Below are 17,496 nucleotides of genomic sequence, written 5' to 3' on the forward strand. Positions count from 1 at the left end.
TAAGCAATGGATTAGAATTTTTTTTAGAATTCCAAATGCCAATTCCATTCTAATTCCAGCTACCAAATGGGCCCTTAGATCCTTCACCTCCAAAGCTTCTATATAAGAAGAGATCACACCTTGAGAGCTTCACTACAAGAGCTTATACTTGAAGAGCTTGATTACAAATTCTCATAAGCCTTGCTTATATAGACACTTACCACCCAAGATATTACAAACACAACCAATGTGAGATAAAAGGTAAATGCAACTACCTTACAACAAATATTGAATTCCCACCCAAATACAACTAAGCACCACCATGTGGCCAATTAGAAAATCATATTTCCTTTGTGGATCACAACAAATATTAAATGCAAGATTTAAGGAACTTTCCACCAACTTCTAAGATGCCACCTACACACCTCAATAAATGAAATGACAACCATTTTTTTATTTTTCTATTTATGCCACCTATGCACCTTGAAAATAGAAATTCCTCTTTTCTCCTCTTTTTCTATTTTTATTTTATTATTATTTTTCCTCTAATTTTAATCAATTTCTCTCTCCTCCAATTTTTTTAAAAAAAATTTATTTATTTTATATAATTTAAAAAAAAAAAAATTTGATCACACCCCTTTTTTGTGATGCAAGATGCTCTTGCATCAGAGATTCATAGAGGTATTATTGACATGTGCACTATTACCTGATGATAGTAAGTGTGTCAAGAACTGTACCTAGGAGTGCGATGCAGTACAAACAATAAAGATAGAGTTATGATAATTTTTTCATTTGTAGTAATGAGCTGACATAATAGGATAAAGTTAAGGAACTTTTTATAAAAATAAAAATAATTATGTAACTAATTAGGGACAACATCCTAGATGTTAAACCTAAGTGGGTGAAGTACAATTTTGTATATTAGAATATGTGTGAAGGCATGAAGTTCTACTGGAAAAAATAATAGGGTATAATGGAAAGTTTTTGAATGTGTAGTTATGTGTACGATTATTCATGATAAGTATGTTATTATTTTGTGATGTGAACTTGATGTGAAAGTCGTGAAAGCCAAAGTATGTAAAGTTGGTACAACGAGCTAAAAATATCACATTAACAATTGTGAATATGTTTTTATATTTATTGTTTTGTATACTGAATATCATTTTATATTGCATGTTTGGGTAGTGGGATCAAATTGCATACATTCTGTAATTGTAATAACAACTCCTAACAAGGTCGAGGCTTCTAACAAGGCATAGTTATCTAACAAGGACCGAGACACTATACAGATGTAATAGACTCCTAATAGGGTCAATATCTTTCACAAAATACTTTTGATTAGTGGATTATTTTGTGGGTACCATCTCCATCTGGGGTTTCACTAGTTAACAAATTATGGTGTTATGTCTTGGATTTATTTATGGTTGTTTTTATTGTTAAGCTTAATTAGTTTATTTATTTATGCAAGCTACAATATTGTTAATGATATGTTATTTGAATATTGATTCACCCCCACCCCCCTAGTCCCCCCTCTCAGTATTCCCTATTTCTAGTACAAATACCGCAATAACAAAATATCTGATACAAATGACAACATAATTGACCAAAAATGCATTTCCAACAGTTATTTTTCTTCAAAATTTGATGGTTGAGTTTGGGTTCCCTTCCAATGATTTCACTATTATTTGGTGTAATCAGAGTGTCATACATATTTATTAAAATTCTTGAAGACCATCAATGCATAACGCATACTGAGATCCACATGCACTTAATTTAATGGTGCATTTAGGATGGTGTTCTTACTTTGGAGTAATTTCTTATGGAGTACATACATCTTCACTATAGCTTTGGCATCTCCTTTCTATCTTCATTTTTATTGATTCTTGGGTGAAATAAGTACTCCTTAATGGGCCTTGAGTATTCCTCCTTCCTTCCTCTTTTTTCCTTTTCAACATTTTATTTTCTCTCTTTTAGATAGGCTTTTTTCCCATAGATCTTTCCTCCTTTTCTTTCATTATAATAGCTTTTCATCTCATTCAATTATATTTATAGATGGCTAATGTCTAACATGGTGATGTTTCTAATTAAAGCCATAATTCATCTCATCATTCATATCATCCTCTTATCTTCTAATTACTCTGATTGTATGTTTCTCACTATGTTGCATTGAAAGGAGATATTTATGTATCATTTTTTCACTACACAATTTCTTATGTTTACCTTGGAATCTAGTTATTTACAATTGTACATTAGTTAGATACATCTATTTTTATTATTGGGAGTGGTTACATTTACTCTCTTTCCTAATTGGGATAACTATCCTTATCAAATTCATTCTTCCTTCTCATATTTTGCTTTCTAAGAACAACATCTACACAATGTATGATATCTCATTATCATCAATTCATTTTTTCATTGATCATCAAAATATCTTCTCTTGTATCACTTATCTTTTCTTTTGTGATGGTTATTTTGGTTTGTAGCACAAGCTTCTAGGTGCATATGTAGTTTATTTGGACTCGTCATAAATAAAGTGGATTTTTGTTATTAAGTAAGAAAAATCCCACTATTGTTGGAAAAAATAGTGGTATCCTCTTGAACTTACATTCCACCTTGATGTCCACAAGTCTCAAGTCATTATAGGATAAATATGTTGTCAACCTTATGTAGAGTTATTGATGCAGGAGCATCCAGAGGTATAAGGGAAATCCTGTGTCACCCAAAAAACTATACTTAGACTTAGTTTCTGTTTCATGCGTTTTCATTTTTGGATACCCATTTGGGTCAAATAAAGGTTCCAACTCTCACAGTTCCACTATCAGTGTTCGTGTAAATCCTAAAAAAATAGGAGTATGTAATTGAGCCATCATTTTGGTGAACTAGGAGGTGTAAATTGGGTAGATTAATGTAATTGTAATTTAGAGCATTCTAGAAAAAGAATCAGGTCAAAAGGCCCCACGGTCGAGAGTTATTACAGTTTTTCAGGTTGTGGAGACCTCCTAAGAATGCTTCAAAGTCAGGTTAGGGACATTAAATGACCTCAAAAAGGGTCAAAAAATGGGGGACAAGTGAAGCTAGTCCATAGGGCTATAGAGCACTTTGAGAGCTTTCTGAAAATGTAAACGGTTCGTCAATCGGAGCTACGGTTCAAAAGTTATGCCTCCTGAAAGTTTGGTTACCATTTCTAGATTCTTCTAGATTTGCGTTGACTTCTAATGCAGCTTCTGGAACCTTCTATTTGGTCGGTGGATGCCTACTAGCACTTTCTAGAATGTACTCCTAGTCCTTAACCCTTCGGGGTCTATTTAAGGAGATTTTTGGCACTGTAAAAGGTAGTTCGGAGTGGAGTTTGAGAGGAGGTACTGAAAGGAGAAATTATCTCCACATTTATGCTATTGTAAGCCCTTAGGGCATGTTTTGAAGTTTATTTTCTCTGTACTAAATATAATAGCTTATTTTTCAGTTAATACAATTTCCCTTTTTTGTTGTGTCCATTCTATTCTTGGGTTGTGTCCCCATCAGTTATACCCTATCATTTGGATTAAAAATCCTTTTTGTTCCATATGCTAATTGATGTAGGGTACCACAATTGAGGAAATATAGATCATTGTACAATAATGCAATTCATATGTTAAGACCATATGGATTAGTATAAAGATTGTATGGGATTTCACACAACCTCCATGAGTCCCCTCTTCAATTATAATAATACTATTGTCATAAGAATTACAAGTTTTATATATGAAAATTTATTTCTTAACCCATATGAGCATAACAGTCATGCCCATTTTTTTCATGACATGCTGATGAAAATTGATATCCAAAACCCTTAAAATTTCAAGCCATTTTATGAAATAATTATTAAGGAATCTCTAATAACATCTCTTACAAAATTGATGACACTTCACAAAATGAATATGGCTGTGAAAATGATTATCATAAGCAACATGCACAATGTACAAATCTGCCTTGTATATAAAAGCAATGATAAAAAGGTGAGAATGTTGGAGCAAAACTTTGACTACTTTTCAATGAGTGAAACACAAGTAGGACTATCAAGAAGCATTGAGATATCTGGTGAGACAAAATGTAAGTGGTTTCCTAAGTGAGCTTACAGTAGTGTAAATAGGATCTTCATAAATTGACTAGAAATTTATTTGCTAATAAATTTTTTCACACTGATAATAACAAAATCTTAAGAACATGTAAAAATAGTATGCTAAGCATTTGGCATCACAAAAAAAGCTAGAAAAAGAGCTGAAAAGACCTAAAAATACACTAAAATGAGTAGACACCAAAATAAGTGAAAAATGTAAAATTGAAAAGCATGCAATTTTTTAATATTACAAAAAGTTAGCTGCAATTAATGTTTTAAACACTTTTCATAACTATTATTTATTATTTTTTAATAGCTCATAAACCCTAATGGAATGAAACAATATAGTTGTGCTTGTGAGAAAGAAAAGCATGATCACAACTAATAGATCATACTTCAATTAAAAATGATATATTATAATATAGAAATTGGTATATGGTCCAAATAGCTAGTTATTAAGTGTGGTCATAACTAATAGATCATGCTTCAATTAGAGATGATCTATTATATTATAGAAGTTGGTATATGGTCTAAAAAGCTAGTTATTGAGTATGTAAAAATATACAATGTTGTAACACTTATGTAAGGAGTGGCCAATATTTTCACCTTCAATAAACTGGTCTACAATTGAAAGATACTTGAACTTAAAACTTAGATGAACTCAATATCTTTCAAACTACCTCTAATTCTGATATTATATCTATAAATATTAGAATAAATTATGTGCAAAATTGAAAAACATAAACAAAGACATATGAATTGCTTGGCCAAATGAATTCCTAGAGATCATTTTATAATCCATCTTTAATTTTGAAACTGTACATAAAAAAGGCTATGATCCATGTGAAAATTCATTGCCTTGTAGATACTTGTGTCTACCATCCCACGCTCAACTTAATACTTTTTAAAGCCATGTCACTTTTGCAATTAAATTGGCCAAGATTCAATGCCATATTCATATTCAATCATTATATGCAATGTCTGAGACAAAAGTTGAGATGAAACTTCTTTTGATTGAATGTACAAAACCACATTTCTCTATATTGTGAAATATAAACATGAAGTAATTGGGTTAATGCTTTTTCCAAATTGCTTTTGATGTACTCATTTTTATAAAAATAGATGAGATCTTCCTACTATTTTTTAAAATGCTATAGTAGCATACATATGACATCTAGACATCAATATGAATGCACATAAGCACAAGAATGGAACTCATTTTACTTTGTTGGTTTTAGATTGGTCTTGACATTTGAGTGTCAACACACTTAACCAATTCCACCATATATGCTGAGTACACTATGTATGCCGAGTAAGTTATAGTAGCCGCTGAGTCAGAATCTTAACAAGTTCCAAGTGACTTCAGGTGCCAAGTAGTATTTATGTGCCGAGCAAGACAAAATGTAGTATGTGCCAAGTAATTCAGGAATATTCATGTGTCGAGCAACATGCAGTGTAATAGGTGCCGAGCAATCTAGAAATGTAACATGTGCCAAGAAATATAGGAACATTTATTTGTCGAACATTAGTAATATAATATATGTTGAGTAACACAGAATCAACATATTAGTTTGTGTCCTCACAAACTCAGATGTAAACCATTTTTGGAGCTGACATAGAGAGATTTCGAAAAAGAAAAAGGATAAGGACGAATCATTTACATTCCCTATGTGATCTACATGTAGCCAATTAGAAAAATGGAGAAGGCATGCAACCAATAAGAAAAATGCAAAGAATGAGCACGAATTTGAGATTCAATATGGATCGTAGATCCATACCTAACCCTAAGTCTTCACATTCTTTAAAAGGAGGTCGAAAACCCATTGCATATGTGATGAGAATAGTGTATGGGGAGATTATAGAAAAATTTTAGTGAGAAGAAGGAAAGCCTTAGTGAAAGGAGCAGCAATTTCATATATAGTTGATCAGAATATAACAGGGGACACATACAGAGATCAGATCAAGCAAGGATCAAAACTAGAAGAGTAGATCTAGTGCCTGAACCCAATAATTGAAGATTGCACTCTATTAGGTCAAATGTTCTAATACTCTCTTACCATTATATTAGATGCTAAACTTCTATATTGATAGGTTAGCTTAACAACTAGGTGGGAAAACCTTTGGAGAAGGTGATGAAAATCCTATGTAGTAGGTGGCTTTAACAACCTATTGTAAATCCTTTAATAGGGTGACACTTCATATAAATGTTTGTAAATCATCTAACTAGGTCACTATTGACACAATATAAAGCCTTTAATAGGGCATGCCTTTAACAGGGTAGACCATCAGAAGTGGTTGAACATATAGCTACAGTAATTTTTGTGGGTGTCATCCCCACCAGTTTTACCTTCTTGTTCTGGGTTACCAAATCTCTTGTGTCATGTGTTGATGCATGTTTTCATTTCATGTTTTCTTATATGTTTACATGCATGTACTTTACTTGCAGTTATGTGTTAATGAGGGTTTAAAAGCATAAAAACTAGTTACTTCTGATTCACATGAAGTACTCTTCTCATTTGAACATTCCAACAATTGGTATCAGAGCACTGGTTGTCACAAGGAGAAGCCTAACATATTAGAGAAAAAGGTCAGAAGATGGAAGTCTTCAAACTTGGGAAGATTATTAACAATCAAGTGATTGATGTGCACCTAGCTCTACACAAAGTGGAGGAAGCCAGAGAGGAACTGAGAAAATCCTTGAAAAGAAGAAAGGAGATAGCCATAGCTGAAAATGACATACACTACGAGGAGATTGACTTGACACAAGTGTTTTCCAATAGAGATTCCAAGGAGTTTGATGTAGCAATAGAAAAATTGATGGAGAACAATAGAGCACAAGTTGAAGAAATCAAATTACTTAAGCTTGAACAAGAATCACAAGCCATAATGCTTTGCAAAGTGACTAAACAAAAGAAAAGAGCTATTGAAGACAAGGCCACGATAGAAGTGACAAGAGAAATCTCACCAATAGACTGGAAGAGAAGAGAATTGAGTTTGAAAAGATCTCAAACATGTATTTAGACACATTAAGCTAGATGATGAATTCTCATCATGAGCTAAACATGAAGGACACTGAGATCTCCACCTTGAAGATGTAGAATGAACAATTGCAAAATGAATTGAAGAGAGAAAAGGAGATAGAAAAAAGCTACAAAAAACCCAATGAGGCTATCAAGTACTTTGAACAACTACTAAAATCACCAAGGGCTAGTAATGATACTTCAAGACTTGACTACACTAGCATTGAACAAGGAGAATCATCCAAGATTGTAGAAGAAAGAAACAACAAAGGTAAGAAAACTAAACCTACTTGTCATTTCTATAATGAAAAGGGGCACACTGCTAATGTTTTTAGGAGTAGAAAGATGAATCAATAGGACAAATCCAAAAGCAAAGGTTATTGTCACAAGTGCAACATCCAAGGACACTCAACACAAGACTATAGAACCAAGAACATGAGGACACCAAGATTTGAAGGTCACTACTACAACTGCAAAAGTATGGACATAGAGCTTTTGAGTGCAAATAAAAGCCTATGTGGACACCTAATCAACCTGCAAGGAGAAAAAACTATGCACACCACTACAATTGGGATTGCAATACCAAGAAAAGTTGTCACTACTATCATGAATATGGTCATGTTCCTCAAAACTGCATAAGAACACATTTCAAGGAAAATTACAGCAGGTGGTTAAGCCAAACCACATCTTTTAGTTGCTTGAAGACATGACATGTTAGTAAGAATTTTCCTACAAAGGCCAAGGCACCCAAGTTAGAAGTCAACAAGGGTAAAGAAAAAGTTGAAGTGGAACACATCAGGGTAGAAATGAAAAAGACAGGTGAAAGAAAAGATGGATCAAGTACATCCAAAGGAGAGATCACTTCACCCAAGAGGTCAAGTGATCACACTTCATCCAATTAAGCACAAGATAGGTACATGGGGCTGATATATATAAAGATGTATCATACATCGACCCAAAAGAACAATGAGGTGCTACCAAGAAGGAATCTGCATGAGAAAAGATGTCAAGTTTTTAAAAAAAAATTAGAAGATGTCGAGCTACCCTTGGATGCCGAGTGAAACTCTAGTATATGCTGAGCTAGAAAGTCTAGTTGATGCTGAATGAGATATGTTAGTGGAAGCTGAGTAAATGAATTACAATGGGACTTGAGTTATACTGAAACCTTTAAGTGCTGAGTGTACAACTATAAGCACTATACAATAAATGCTAGGTTTTGAGCCTAATAAAGTTGAAAATCACACATTTTCAAGCCATTCAAACACAGAGCGAAAATGAGAAGTGTGAAGAGGCGACCAAACAATGATTTAGCAGCAATTTGCACCGATCCCAATAGCAATTGAACTCGAACTCTTTGATTTAAAGGTATTTCATCAAGTGCTAAGCTACACAATATTTGAAATTTTATTTAAATATTAAACCCTAGTTCAATCAAGATGGCATCTAGGTCTAAAACCATAAAGGGAAAAGATGATCATGAGTTTCAACTTGTTAGCAGTGAAGTTAAACAACCTAAATTTAGGCCAATACCCAAAGTTGCTTATAAAAATGACCTAGCTGGTGCTTTTCAATCATTCTAGACAAATTAGTAATGGTCGAAGACGTCAAGAAATGTTATAACTATAAGATCGGAGCCATAGGTGACCTATAAATTTTCAATGCCTTTGACAAGCTGTGTGACAAGGGTATATTGAAGGACAAGTTTTAAATTGTTGAGAAGAAGGGTTTAACTAAAGTCCTAGTTTTCCCCATTGTATTTTAGATTGAATGGATTCATACAGTGTTGAGCCAAATTCATGATGGATCATTTTGGTTAGAAACAGCGCTAGTAAAGATCACAAAAAAAATTGTTCATAGGGTCACTTGATTCCCAACCCTAGATTGGCCTAAAACCCTAAGAAGTGAAAAAAAGGAGGCTATAGAGAAAAACATTGGTTCCAAATGGAAAAATAGGGGAATGACCATTGATACCATCATTGAACCCCTACTTGATTTCACTATATATCTCATAAATTTTATCAATCAAGCAGATTAAACAACGTTCAATGTATAGCAGTAGATGTTGCATACAAACTTGTGAAGAAGGACCACACTTATGATCTAGTAGAGCTCATGCCACAAAAAATTAATGAAAATTTGGGAGCCATAAGGAAATCTAAAGGAGCTCAATGCAAATTTGGATTAGTATTAGTTTTCATATTCTTCTATGTCGTGAAAGAATTTCCTTTAGTTGGAAAGGTAAAATGGGATCCTAACAAGACAATTGTTACACAAGTCAATGAGTTTATTGAGCAAATGAGAGACAACTTTGATGCTCAGATGACAGGATACTTTGAGGACTTCAAGAAGTCCATGAAAAAAAGGATGAGGATACCAATATCACTAGTTGAACATTATGTAAATGACATTTTTTTCTTGGTTGACATCGATTACACCTACATCCAAGCCTTGATACCTAGAGTAAGATGGCTTAGGCCACTTAGATATGAGCTTGATGTAGACCAAGCTTCAGCTGCAATCACTACTTTACTTGCAAAAGAGATTGACAAGGATGCTCCTCATTTTGGCACTTATGATATTGTCAAATCCAAGGTGGTAATAGATTTGAAGATAGCCTCTGTAGTGAAGAAGAAGGACAAAGTGATAAGAAAACTCAAGAAAAAATTTGGAGCTAATATAGAAGTAGCAAGCACTACAGAAGAAGAAGTAGATGAAGATGAAGATGAGAATGAAAAAGAAGAAGATGAGCAAGGGCAAGAGCCAGAAGAATTGACATAGGTCCTAGAAGAGGACAAAGAAGAAGGTGCTAAGGAAGAAGAAGCTAAGGAAGCACCCACTAAAGCAAAAGCCACCAAAAGGAAAGCCAAAACTCAGCTTGCATCCCAACCCAAAGCAAAGAAGGGGACAAATCCCATTGAAGTCGAAAAAAAGAAGCCTACTACAAGGGCTACCACTAGGGCTGCAACTCAAAAGGAAAAAGATGAAGCCAAAGAGAAGAAAGAGGCCACAAAGCAAACTGGTGAAGAACCAAGGAAGAGAAGGAAATATGTTGCCCAACTAGACTTAGATGAAGAAAGAATAGAGTCAAATGATACCAACCAATTTAAAGTGGTAAGTCATCCCATAAAGTCTGCCATTGACAAGTTATGTGTAAATATTAGAAAAGAAAACTTGAATGTTTTAAAGACTATAGACTTTAAAAAGCTAAATAAAGAAGAGAAAAACAAAAATAGAGGAATTAGTGTATGCAATGATGGCCGAATACAAGCACATACCTCTAGAGTTAGATAGTAAAATGCTCAAGAAGTTGTACAAGATAGTTGTAGATAAGTGGCATTTTTGTTTGCAAATGGAAAAGGAAATAAGAGAATCAACCCTAGCTAGAATACTGCTAGACCTGACTAAAGGTCAAATAGCTAAGGCAAATAAAAGGCATAATAGCAAATTTCTCCTAAAAATAGAGCATTTTGCATTCTCCAAAATAAGATAGAGGATGTTGTAAATAAATCCACAAAATTGTGGAAGTCAATATAGAAGTCAATTGATGATGTATCTGGCAAGGAATATAAGGAAGAGGCTAGCTCAAAGAGAAGAGAAGAAAAAGAAATAGGAAAGAAAGAGGAGAAGAGAAGTGAGGAAGAGAAGAAAAGTGAAGAGGAGAAGAAAGGTGAGGGAGGAAGAGTAGAAGAGGAAGTAAATAAGGAGGAAGAAAAAGAAAATATAGCTAAAGGAGAGGAAAAGGCATTAGATGAATAGGAAGAACAAAGTGTGGAAGACACACAAATGCCACCTCCTATCCCTCCTCATCCCACTATCACACCTGTAGAGATCATAAAAATAAAGGATGTTATTGACACTTCATGTCAAAACATTAATCCTTTAACTATAATCCTTTAACTACAGAGGATCTCTCAAAGATCCTTCACCAATCTACTCTATAGGCATAGTTGTGTACAAACACTATATTAGTGACTGTAGATGAGCTACAAAGAGTAGTAACAGCACCTCAAAGAGAAAAGGTGAAGCCTAAGGAACAACCTTTTACATACACTGCTACTAAACTCCTACTACTTCCACCACCATCTCCACCAAAAATAGTAAGTGATGCACTTTAGATGCCGAGTGTAGCAACAGGGGAAGATATAGGAAAACTAGAATAGTCAACAAGTTCACCCCCAACAATTGTCAGTGATAAAGGGAAATCAGAAGAAGAGAAGGAGGAAACAAGAGATGAGGAGCAAGCTCCAATACAAACATTGGTTGAATTACCAAAATATGGTACTCCCACTCAGATTCTTTAGAAGTTGAGCACTGATATGATATCAATGCAAGTTCAAACACCAGGCTCAAGCTCTAGAAAGGTAGCTAGGATACTTCACTATGGAGATCTTGAACTTGGTGAAGAGATCATCATTCCCTCGTATGAATCCAACACCCTTACCATAGATAAGATAAATGAAATACAAGGTGCACTGGATAGGAGAAAGAGACAAGCAATATTGAGAAGAGAATACAACTATAGGCAAGCATTGAATGAGATAAAGGACATCTTCATGGATACCTTCAACTTGTAGTCACCAGATGAAACAAGGCCTATAATAGAACAACTATCAGATATAGTTGATCAGGTGACTAATGCAGACCATGATACAAATGAAAAATTAATGGAATGGTCCGAAAGAAAATTCCAGGGAAAAGTAAATGAGAAAATATCAAATGATATAGCATTAGTTGAAGTTGAACTGGCTAAGAAACTAGAAAGAGTGAAAATTGTACTTGAAAACACTTTCTCATTGTACAACAAACTATATGATTTCTCCAACTTCACACAAGAGACTAGCCAAAGAATAATGAGCTTGGAAAGAAATCTCAAGATTTTTAGCATGCAACTACCAACAAATCCAGCTCAGAGTGAGAAGCATTTTGCACAAACACTTCACACACAAAGAGAATTCGCTGTATTAACAACAGAGGAGGCAAATATAAAGGCAAAATTGATGCAAATCTGGTCCTCCATAACCCCACAGTTAGAGGTCCTCCACAAGGAGCAAGCATACACAGAAATAGTCCTAAAGAAAGATCCAAATCTTATTACTCCAAATGGACTTGTACACCTTGTTGCAGAGATTGCCATCCAACACAAGTCATTGGACATTACATTGGAGAATTGGGATGCAGCTTTGAAGCTACTCCTGGAGGTAAATAGTACATTTTTGGCTAAGTATGTTATTTCTCCTTAGAACCCTTTGACATTAGTGTCAAAAAGGGGGAGATATATACATTAGTGGGATATATGTATATATGGGGAGATATATGAAGATATATGGAGAATGCCAAATTTTGACAATTTTGATTACATTCTTTAATTCATTTTGAGAATAAATTGGAAAGTTTGTAGGTAGCCAAAAGGGACAAGAAATAAGATAAAGTGAGGGGGAGATGAAATTTTTTGACAAGCATGTGGAAAATAGATTAGATACAATATATAAGCACAGGGAATAGGAACAAGATAAAGGATAAAGAGAATCAGGCACATCAGCACAGAATTTCAAGTTTTAAGAATGGACTAAGCATAATCAACTCAGGAGGAGTCATAAGGTATATTGTTGCTCATAAAAATTTTGAACAATTTTTGAAATTTTGCATGTATGCTGAGTAAGAATAAAGATTGTACTCAATCAGATTAGTTCATTAATGTATAGTTAAGTGTTTTTGACACTCATGTCAAAGGGGGAGATTGTTGGTTTTAGAATGGTCTTGACATTCGAGTGTCAACACACTTAACCAATTCCACCATATATGCTGAGTACACTATGTATCCCAAGTAAGTTATAGTAGCTATCGAGTCAGAATCTTAAAATGTGCTGAGTGACTTCAAGTGTTGAGCAGTATTTAGGTGCCGAGCAAGACATAATGTAGTATGTGCTAAGTGATTAAGGAATATTCATGTGCTGAGAAATGCAAAGTGTAATAGGTGCCTAGCAATCGAGAAATGTAACATGTGCTAAGCAATATAGGAACATTTATGTGCCGAGCATCAGTAATATAATATGTGTCAAGTAACACAGAATCAACATATTAGTTTGTGTCCTCACAAACTCAGATGTAAACCATTTTTGGAGCCGACATAGAGAAATTTTGAAAAAGAAAAAAGGATAAGGATGAATCATTTACATTCCCTATGTGATCTGCATGCAACCAATCAGAAAAATGGAGAAGACATGCAACCAATAAGAAAAATGCAATGAATGAGCAAGAATTTGAGATTCAATATGGATCTTAGATCCATACCTAACCCTAAGTCTTCAAATTCTTTAAAAGGAGGTTGAAAACCCATTACATATGTGGATGAGAACAATGTATGGGGAGATTATAGCAAAATTTCAATGAGAAGAAGGAAAGACTTAGTGAAAGGAGTAGCAATTTCATATATAGTTGATTACAACAAAATAGGGGACACATACAAAGATCAGATCAAGCAAGGATTAGAACTAGAAGAGCAGATCTAGTGCCTAAACCAAACAATTGAAGATTGCACTCTATTAGGTCAAATGTTCTAATACTCTCTTACCATTATATTAGATGCTGAAATCCTATATTGATAGGTTAGCTTCATAGCTAGGTGGGAAAAACTTTGGAGAAGGTGATGAAAATCCTATGTATTAGGTGGGTTGAACAACCTATTGTAAATCCTTTAACATGGTGACACTTCATGTAAATGTTTGTAAATCCTCTAACTAGGTCACTATTGACATAGTGTAAAGCCTTTAATAGGGTAGACCATTAGAAGTGGTCAAACATATTGTTGCAGTAATTTTTGTGGGTGTCATTCCCACCCCAGTTTTACCTTATTCTTGGAGGGTTTCTAGGTTACCAAATCTCTAGTGTCATGTGTTGATGCATGTTTTCATTTCATGTTTGCTTATATGTTTACACACATGTACTTTACTTTCAATTATGTGTTAATGAGGGTTTAAAAGCATAAAAACTAGTCACTTCTAATTCACCCCCCCTCCTAGAAGTACTCTGCCCATTTGAACATTCCAACATACTCTTTCCCTTGGTTTTTAATGTCCTTTATTTTTAACCTCCTCTTCTCTGCTCACTGTTCTTCGAGTCCTTTATAAGATCGTCATTATTACATAGAAAAGAACTTAAACACTATAGATTCTAACCATTTCTATGATAAGAAGGCAGGGCTCGACTTAAAATATAGTCTAAAGGTTATTTAACACAACCCACTCATTATTTACAGAACAACTATTGTTATATGTTAAAGATCTTAAACAACAAAGACTATACTGATTTATTGGAGGACCCAACTTAAAATAATATAAATGGATTATGGGTTAGGCAATTTTGGTTTAAAGAACATATTTAAGATTAGATTATATTTATGAAATTAGTCTCAAACCATTCTAATTGATGGGTAAGTTTCAAAATATTTTTTAGGAGGTCCATCTTAAGTCTTATTAATGGATGAATTAAAATCTTAATATGATTTTACTTTGGTTTATTCAGGTGGTTCATCTTAAATTATACTAATAGATAAATTTAATTGAAAATAATAATATAATTTCAGAAGAACAATTTAAATAAATTAAAATTTTAAATATAACTAGCCACTATTCTTTCCACTTCTACTTCTTCAATATATCCACCGATCTAGAAAAAGTATATCTTAAAGATTAAGAGACAACTATTGTTATATTGGAGATAATTCACTTTAAATATGGGTATAAGCTCAAAGTTAGGTCGCAATTCCGCAGAAGTCAAATCCATAGAATTGGACCTCATAGAAATGGGTACCCATTTCTAAATCGCACTTTAGGTACCCAAGCCGCAATTAAAAAATTGGGTACCCAAATTTTGAAAAGTGGATCAGGTGCCGGAACCGCTTAAAAATTGGGCACCCAATTTGTAAAATATCGGGTAGCCAATTTCAAAAAGTTACAAATACCCCCTTTTTTGGCATTTTGAGTGTCATTTTCGGCATTTAGAAAATAGGAGCCCAATTTTAGAGTAATACGAGAGCCCATTTTTGACCTCTACCGACTGCCCCCTACTGCTATTTTCTAACATACCAGATATTTTATTATGTTCTGTACTATTTTACTTAATTATTTTCAGTTTTACATTTTATATACCGTCAATTTATTGTTTTTTTTTTTCAATTTTAATATACATAAAATTCTAAATTTTTGTTGTTAATGAGTATTATCTTTAGATTATTGTATCTGTTAATTTAAATAGTAGTTTCGTAGATGTTCATTTAAAAATTATAATTTTAGATGTTTTGAAATATATTTAATATGTAAATTACAATGTTGAATGATTAGATTATAGATGTAAATTCATTGTTTAAACATGTAATTACAAATAAATATTGATTTCAAATAACTAGTGATTAATTATAGATTAGTTTGTAAACCATATAACAAAGAAAGTAAAACTAACTATATTTGTACTTGTTGTCTTTAACCTCAACCTAACCATATAAATGTACAATAAAACCCTAAACATATAACTAAGTATTTAAACATGTAACACCTCGCAAACGGATCCAAACACAAAACTTAGTATTTAATAATTTTACTTATTGTATTGTACTTTGTTTCATGGATCGCAAATAGATGATGTAAACTATTTTATAAATGTATATTCTTTTAGCCTTTCATACCCTATGACATGTATAGTGGATGATTGTGCATTCCGAATTAATTTGCCAAGTGGCATTCAAAACAAATGTATATTATTTAAATGGATTGAACTTGTAGTTATTCTTTCATGTGGATGTGTTATTTATTTTACTTCTAGTACTTATAATTATTTAAAAATGAAATGTAAATGTGCTCATTAAGGAATGTAATCTCTTATGTTTTTTATGTAAATTATTGTACATGTTATTGCTTGCTTAGTAAAACTTTGGGTTAGTTCTTTGGATCCTTTGGTTGGGCATTACATAATGTGCCCCCTTACTTTACATCAAGGTTATTATTATGGTTAGGGTTAGGGTTCAAGTATCAGGCATAGCATTTACACTAATAGTTTTGGATTAAGGGAAAATATTTAGGATTAACTATAATCCCAATTTTAACCAAAACTCTAATCATAACCCTTACTGTCATCCTAACCATAATCTTAATTTGCTAAAACCTACACCCTAATATAAATAATTAAATAAGTATCCCAAGAATCAAGTACTAATTATAAATGTCAAAGCATAATCCTAACCTTAAATGATAAACTATTATCCTAAAGGCTTAACCCTTATCTTAAACATTAATATTCCTAATCCTAACCCTATCCCTAAATCCTAACCCTTATACAATCTCTAACTTTTATTAAAACACTAACCCTAATCCTAAAAGATTTACATAAATCTAAAGTATTAAATACTAAATATTAGATCCATACCTAAGCAATAACCCTAAGTTATAGTAAATGATAATTTAAAATGAAAAAATCTAAACTCTTCAAATACTAAACTGTAGTTGTCAATGATATTATAATCTCATCCCTAATTATAAACGCTAAAATTGTACTTTAAATGGTAAAAAATGCACCTAATACAAAATATTAAACCTTGACATTAAGTTTTAAATTCTAATCTCAAGTCTAACCCTTATCCTAAACCTTTATCCTAAATTCTTAACCCTTGGCCTAACTAAGTTATCCTAAATGCTAAACCGTTATCCTAAAAATAATCATAAATGCTAAGCCCTTCTCCTAATTCTAAAAAAAAATATTAAGCTTAAATGTTAAACCCTAATCTTAACCTTGACAATGATTTACAAATAAGGTTAGGGTTTAACATTTAAAATTTAAGATTAGGATCTAGTATTAGGATTTGTATTAAATTCTAGAGTATAAATAGGATAATATTATAATTTAGTTTTTATAATTAAGGTGTATTTTTAAGATTTATGATTAAGATTTATAATTAAGGTTTATAATTAAGATTTATGATTAAGGTTTATATCCAGCAACTCATTAAAACACCTTAAGAAAAAATGATAATTTGTGAAGTTGCTTCCACCTACAAATTAGGATTAAGAAAACATATTTTATTTTAATCATTGAAACTACTAAGGCTAATGTTTGGATGAGCCAAGAGTAGTTCGCAAGTGGAAGACAAGTAAGCATCCAAAAGTAATTATAAAAGATGTGATTAATATAATACAAAGTTTTCTAATAGTAAAAAGATGGTTGTCATAATTAGAAAATGCAATTAATATCACACATTCCAACATAGAGATTTAGAGGGAAGAAAAGTTCTATTAGCTCAAAATTCATAACAATTGTTAAATAATAAGTTAAGATTTAAATTACTAAAGAAGATAAATTATAAGTTTAAGTATTATGATTAGAATTAGGATTATTATGGTTAGGGATAGGGTT

Source organism: Cupressus sempervirens, chromosome 3 (genome assembly GCF_028749045.1).
Source record: "Cupressus sempervirens isolate cs-2001-9-10 chromosome 3, ASM2874904v1, whole genome shotgun sequence".
NCBI classification, from domain to species: domain Eukaryota; kingdom Viridiplantae; phylum Streptophyta; class Pinopsida; order Cupressales; family Cupressaceae; genus Cupressus; species Cupressus sempervirens.